Source organism: Poecilia formosa, unplaced genomic scaffold (assembly GCF_000485575.1).
Source record: "Poecilia formosa unplaced genomic scaffold, Poecilia_formosa-5.1.2 Scaffold360, whole genome shotgun sequence".
In the NCBI taxonomy this organism is placed as follows: domain Eukaryota; kingdom Metazoa; phylum Chordata; class Actinopteri; order Cyprinodontiformes; family Poeciliidae; genus Poecilia; species Poecilia formosa.
Window position 1 is genome coordinate 615743 of NW_006800299.1, and position 7110 is coordinate 622852.

Sequence of the window (7110 nt, forward strand, 5' to 3'; positions counted from 1 at the left end):
GAGGAAGAGGAGGAGGAGGAAGAGGAGGAGGAGGAGGAAGAGAAGGAGGAGGAGGAAGAGAAGGAGGAGGAGGAGGAGAAGGAGGAGGAAGGCCTGGCAGTGATGAAGGTGACGACGTGTTGGAGACGCTGCGCTCTGTAATCTCCGAGCACTTGAACGCCTCACAGAGCAGGAGGAAGACCTCCCATCATCTTCATCGCGCCTGCAGCCCGCAGCAGATCGTCTCGGCTCACCGGCCGCTGTCGACACACACTTACAACCCTCCAGAACCAGAACCGGGTCGAGCAGAACCAGAAACAGCTGCTGCTGATCTAAACACACTGGACCTGAACTGATACCAAATAAAGAATAATCTGATTAACATCTGAAAAAACGAATAAAAACATCACATGAAAACAAATCTTTAATAAATCTATAAAGATTTGCAGGTTCTTATTTTCAGTGTGCAGAAATGGGAAAACAGAATAAATCTCTGAGATTAACAGGAAATTATCCAGAAATAGAAATTAAATTTAAATTTTAAATCATTTTTCAAAATTGTAAAAAAAGGTTTTCTTTCCCCTCCTTAAATCCATTTTTATTTTGTTTTAGTGTGAAAAATATATTTTTCACACTAAAAAGTGTTAAAAAAATATTATTTAACTATTTTAGTTAAACAAAAATTAGATTTTTTTAAAAATAGAAACAAGATCATAGATCCAAAAGTCTAAATGGTTTTTCCTTCTGAAAATAGTTTTTTCCCCTTAAATCCATTTTTATTTCCATGAAAAACTTCCAGTTTGCTTCTTATTTTGGATTTGATTGAATGAAAGTGAAGATTTTTCGTCTCTTCTCAGATCAGTCTTCATCTGAAAACATTTCCAGGCTGTCATGATTTTAATGTAAAGTCGTAGTTTTGTCCCGTGCCGCAGACGGCCCTCGCCCCCCACTTTGAACACCACGGTGTTCTCTCTTCTTCGTTCCGATGTTTTCCAGCCGGCTGTCGGATCAGGTCCGCATTCCTCCGGTTATCTGTCTGGGCCTTATCAGGAGCGCCGCCCGTCTGGAGCGGAGGACGGTGAGTGTTTCTGGTCACCAGAACCAGAACCAGAACCGGGCTGACGCTCATGTCAGCAGGTTCTGCTCTGCCTTAGTCTCACCTCAGCAAAACATTTCTTTACATTTGTTCCCTAAATCTGAGCCCAGAGTAAAAATCAAAAGTAAGACTTAATATTAGAGCTAACTTTTAGCTTAGCGCACTTAGCTTATTTTCAACATTTGAAAATTTTTAAAGTTTCAAAAGTCAAAATGATCAACTTTTTCACTCTTATTTTTCCGCTGTGGCCCTTCTACACAAAACCTGCTGTGTTAATGAAGCAACATGGTTAAATTTAGTGTTTTAGCATTAGCTTTTGCTAAAGCATGGTGGTGTAGCGCTTAGCGTTAGCAGAGCTAATGTTTATGATTAGCGCAGCTAGCTTTATAGTTAGCAATGCTCACCACTGAGCTCATATTTACAGGAATCTTTATTTTATAAATTCAGCGGCTCGTCTCGGCCGAAGCGGATCCGCCCTGAACAGAACCGAGGAGCGCAACCCGGCCCGCCGGGCCTCCGCCGCTCGCTGTGCTAATGTTGACATTTGAGGTGGTTTCTAGACGGAGGAGTGGGTGTGGGAAAGACACACACACACACACACACACACGGTCAGTTATCGCAGACTCCCCCAGTTCCCCCAGTGCTTCAGCTTCAAAATGCTCTGCTGGGAAAATTCCGTCTATGATAGATATTTGAGTGAATTTATTTTGAAATGTGTCATAAGAGCAGCTGAACATGATGTCATAAATCTTTTTGTAACTCTTGTGGATCAGCCTCTCCACCGGTTTGTCACCATAAATCCTCCTTTTCTGCTTCGATGCTCTGCAGAGCGACAACAAACTCTGGTTCCTCTGTTGTCATCTGGCTACTGTCAGTCCAGTTCATCGGACGAAACTTTGACTAAGCCGCTGGTTAAAAACGGCATGAATCCAAATGAAGGTTATTGATGTGCAGAAATGGGAACAGAGTGAATCTGAGTTTAACAGGAAATGATCCAGAAATAGAAATTAAATCATTTTTCATTTATGTTATGAAAAGTGTTTTTTTCCCCATTAAATCCATTTTTATTTCCATATTTTCACACATTTTTCTCCTAAAATGATCTAATCTCATGATGAATGCAGAATGCTAGTAGCCATTGTTAACATTGTTGCAACAGGAAGCTTTGGGCAGTTGCCCAGGGCTGCATATGAGGGGGGGTTTGAGGGATAATAAGAAAAAATAAAACAGAATCTTTTCATCTCTTTGTTCAACTAGAGGTTACTAAAGACACATTTAAGCTTTTAGCATTAACCTAATAAATATAAATGTGGAAAGTATCAAGAAACTGATGAATAAACAAAAAACAAGAAGAGAGTTTCCTGATGCTAAATGACTAAAGTTCTGCAAAGCTGGCAGAGCAGAAGCAGCTTCACTGCAGGCTGGTGACGTTCCGGCTGCATCGGCTCGGCCCCGGAGATTTAGGTGTCTTTTTCCTGCCTGAAGGGAAAAAAATCTAGGAAATTTTCCTCTGACATCAATCGGATACCAAACTGGAAGAATGAAGAACATGGAGACTCAATTCTCATTTCTACCAGAGTAAAATGTTTAATATTTATGTTTATTATCAATTCAAAGTGACTAAAGATGAATTATTCTCAGGCTTTGCTTCTTTTTCCACCAATCAGAACACTCCATTTTTATCATTTAGAAAATCTGGCATATAAAATGTTTGCTGAAAATAAAAACATTTAAAAACAGACAGAGATGCATTGAGAAGCAGAATAATGATCTTTTATTCCAGTACCATCAGAACCTGAGGAGAAGCTGCTGTTTAAGGATCAGAACCTCAGCGACGGATCGGAGGGTGTTGGTGTGTTTCTGCGCTGAAAGACGGCTTTATTCCCCGGTTCTGCTCACAGGCGCTCATTGTTTTCTGGACCGGTCAGCAGAGATCGCACAGAACGACAATCACCTTCAGACCTGATGGCCACAAACCGACGGAGGAGGCTTACCCAAGATTATCTGCCTGATCCGACTGCAGCTGCTGTCCAATACAAGCAGCTTCATCACAGATGCATGATGGTCATTTCTGTCGATGCCTGTTTCAGTTCCAACCCGCCGCAGCATCAGTGCGGTGGCCAGTGAGATAAATCATCACAAACCCCGGACGAGCCCCCAGTTTATCATGAACCAGCTCACTGGCTGTGACCAGCCAAGAGCACCGCTAGCTAAAAGGTTAGCGGCATTAGCCCTAAAACACTAATCACAAGCTTCAGGTCTGCTAAAGTACAGTGTGGTATTAAGCTAATGCTAAGGTGCTAAACAATTAGTCCAAGTTAATGCTAAAGTGTTACTACAAAATAGTAATTAGTGGACGCTAATGCTAAATGCTATCAATACAGTATTTAATGGAAACTAACAATAAAAAGTGCCATACCAGTTACGTTAATGGACTTCAAATTAAGAGCATGAATATAAACTAAGGATATAAACTTCTTGGAGAATTCTTAACAGTTTACAATCAAACTTCAACACAGATGTTGAACTTTATTCAACTGAAAGTTTATAAAACAGCCAAGAAGTTTAGCTCTTTAGAATTTATCTGGAGAAATTAATTTAGGGGAAGCTAAATGCTCTTTGCTCTCTGAAAGTCTCCAGCAGCAGCCTCTGCCTGCCTCCCCCCTGCTTTTCCCAGGCCTGCGCTCCCAGGGTGGTTTGACCTGACTTTCTGCCCCTCTCTGCCCTCTGTCTGCCCCATGCTGCAGGGACACAGCGCCTCATTGTAGCCGGGCCCACGCCGCTCCGCCGGCTCCAACATGGAGGTCAAGCAGCAGGACAGGAGTCGCATCTGATGTTCAGGAGAGAAGCCTGGCTTTATTTTATTCTACTGGAAATAAAGTAATAAATGACAAACAGAAACTTTCCAGAAGGGAGGAGCTGCAGTCAGTCTGTTGTGCTGACATGAATCCACCTCAGCTTTCTGTAAACTGGACTCTTCAGCTGCTACTGCATGAAGGACAACCGAATTTATGGGGTTTTGGGTCCCGACAAAGATTTATAAATGTGTTTCATTCAAGGCAACTTCCCCTTTCAGCTGAATTTAGTGGAAAAGACATAAAAGCAACTTTTCATCCTGTTGAATAAATGTTCTCTCTTTTACTGTTGGCCAGGAGGTGAAACTAAAACAATCATTAAACCTCAAATCAACTTTTCTTTGGCAGATAAACTCTCTAAATCTGTTGTTTGGGGTGCTATCTTCATACTTCTGTACAAATTGTAACATTCTTGTGTAAATTTGTTCTGAGTGGAATGTTTATATATAATTTTAATAATAATTTTTACATGTGTATTTAAAATTAAAACATTTCAACTAACTATCTACCTATTATGTAAATGTAACATTTTGTTTATGTATTCCTGTTTTCAGGAGGATTGTGGCTCTTTTGGCCCAACAGTTTTCTGAAAAGTCAGATTTTAATGCAGGTGTTCTGATGCATTTCCCAGTTGGATAACTGCAAATTAATTAAACTTGATGCCTCAAATTACACAGCAGACTAATTAATAATCAGTTCTTTGTCTAACAGAATGAGATTTTGTATTTATTGCTGTAGATCTGCAGAGCCTTTGGGTTATTGTTTTGATGAAACGGCACCATCTAGTGGTAGAAAGAGAGATCGTCCTAAATGTCTCATCCGGGTTATCAAGTCAGCTGATCAAAACACGGAAGTGTTTGCAGCTGTGCAGCTTTTGGAGGATGTGAGCAGCACAGGATCTGCTTAGATGTGGAGAACCTTCTTTTTGCTCATTTTTAAATGGTTTTCATCAACGTTTAACGGTTAAAGGCGACGCTGGAGCGGAACCGGTGAGTTCGGACGGACTTGGGATTTTTTTCTAGTATCAAACGCAGTTCAGTTAATTATTGGTTATTTAAGATTAACGTTAGAAACAGAAACCTAAGACTCGAATGATTTCAGCTGAAAAAAGTCATTACTGTGTTTGCAGTGTATTTTCTGCGCAGCCGCAGTAAACTCAGCTTTGGGATCTGAAATACAACAGATGGAACAAGAATAACAGATTAAATAGCGCTGCATTTTCTTGTATTATTATTTACTGTAGTAGCAATTTATTAAAATTGCTATCGTATGTAAATATTTATCATCTAATTGTTTTCTTAAAATACAGTTTACTATTTTCTTTATTGTGGTTTTTAAAAGTGTATTTTGCCAAAATTTTATATTTGTTATATTTTTATTTAAAAACAATATTTACAAATTAATTTTGTACTCTGAATTCCTCATATCCATTTGCATCTTTTTGTGTTGAGGAAGAAATAAATAAATAAAAACATTGTAAATTGACTAAGATTGAATAAAAAATATGAAAAAGCTTTAATTCTGATATTACCTGGATATTTTTTTCCTTTGAACTTTAACGGTCTCCTTCCCTCTGCAGAATCTGATGACGACGATGAAGGTGTTTCGCTGTCCTGGTCGCCATGGTTACGCCGTGGAGGCGTCGCCGTTCCTCCCGAACCGACTGGCCTGCGCGGCGTCCCAGTTCTACGGAATAACTGGTCAGTGTGGAGAGACGGAAACATCAGGAAGCAACGGATGACGGTTCATACAGAAATAAATACGAGCAACAAAATATTAAATTCATCTGAAACTTTATGAGTCAGAGCAGAACCTGGTTTCCTTCCTGGAAAAGATTCAGATGAAATACAATCAGAGAGAAATGACTTCAACATATATTTAAGATTAGATAATAATGATTATTATTTCAATGAAAAGAAAGAATATAAAAATACTAAATTAAAATACAAACTTCAATGTAAATCAGATTTGGTAAATAATATAAGTAAAAATAGTAGAAATGAGAAAAATAAAAAGAAATCTGTTAAACTGTGATAAAAACTATCAAACTCAAAATTAACAGTAAAATAAATTAATGAACACGAGTAAAATTACATTAAAAATGCAGATTATAACACTAATGAGAATAATAATTGTTAATATAATGAAGAATAGAAAGTTACTGCAGAAGGTAAGATAATTTTTAGGTCACTCAATATGACTGATTTCCTAATAAAAAGAGAAATATTTTAAATGTTTTTATATATATATATATATGAAATCTAAATAAAACTAAATAATTATTAATTCAGTATGATTTATGTTGCAGAATGCAAGATAAATGCATTCTGCATTTATAAATGCATTAATATAAGTTTATATACGTATATGAACGACTATAAGTATATAAACTCTTTAATTATTATTATTAATCATAATATTAATAATAATGTTACTGTCTCTGCAGGTTCTGGTTCTCTGTTTGTTCTGGATCAGACTGAAACTGGGGTTGTTTTAGTGAGAAGGTAAAGTTTCTGGATTCTTTCCTTCATTTTTTATTTTTTACCACAAACAGGAAGTGCAGATGTGTCCAGATTCGGGTTAGAATGTGTAAAACTCTTAGACCGCTCATTATTTCTTTTTTGTGGTGGCGAAACGCTGAAAACACACAGAATGAATGATGCAAAATCCAAAACACACAAAGAAAAAATTTGAATGTTAACAGAAAAACGCTGCAATCACAGGAACCAGAAGCAAAAGGAAAAACAAGCTACACGAAGCAGAAGTCCTCCAGGCCACCAGGGGGAGTCTGGAGTCGGCCATATTAGCTACACAAATATGCTGCTGCTCTCTACGATTGTGAAAACCATGAAGGATAGAAAACCTTTTCCTTCTTCCACTCAACTTTCTTCTGGAATCCCGTCATTCCTGAGTTTGTAGTTCCTGATGAAGCGGTCGGCTCCCCCTGCTGGTCTGGAGGACTAACGTCTGTGGAGTCAGTTTGGAGCGTTTTATTCTTGCTGATGTTTTTGCTTCCGTTTCCTGTTCTGGTGCATTTTAATGTTAGCTGCAGTTTGGCTCCTTTCAGCCACCGTAGTTTAATTTCCTGCTGACAAACTTTAATGTTCAGAGTTTCTGGAGGATTTCCAGAGAATTTATTGGGCTGGGGCTCCTTTTCTCTCTCTCTCTGCCTCTCTCTCT

The 7110-nt window shown here is 38.6% G+C and overlaps 1 long non-coding RNA gene across 2 annotated transcripts; it reads left to right on the top strand.

Moving 5' to 3' along the window:
- Positions 1–710: 710 nt before the first annotated feature.
- Positions 711–7091, top strand: LOC103153737 (uncharacterized). 2 transcript variants are annotated; one of them, XR_001659022.1, is made up of 5 exons: positions 711–1057; positions 2859–3292; positions 3823–4951; positions 5510–5630; positions 6377–7091. It is a non-coding gene; the product is annotated as an uncharacterized LOC103153737 (long non-coding RNA). The 2 variants fall into 2 exon arrangements; XR_477840.2 differs by lacking the exon at positions 2859–3292 and having other exon boundaries at positions 715–1057; positions 3823–4919.
- Positions 7092–7110: the final 19 nt, after the last annotated feature.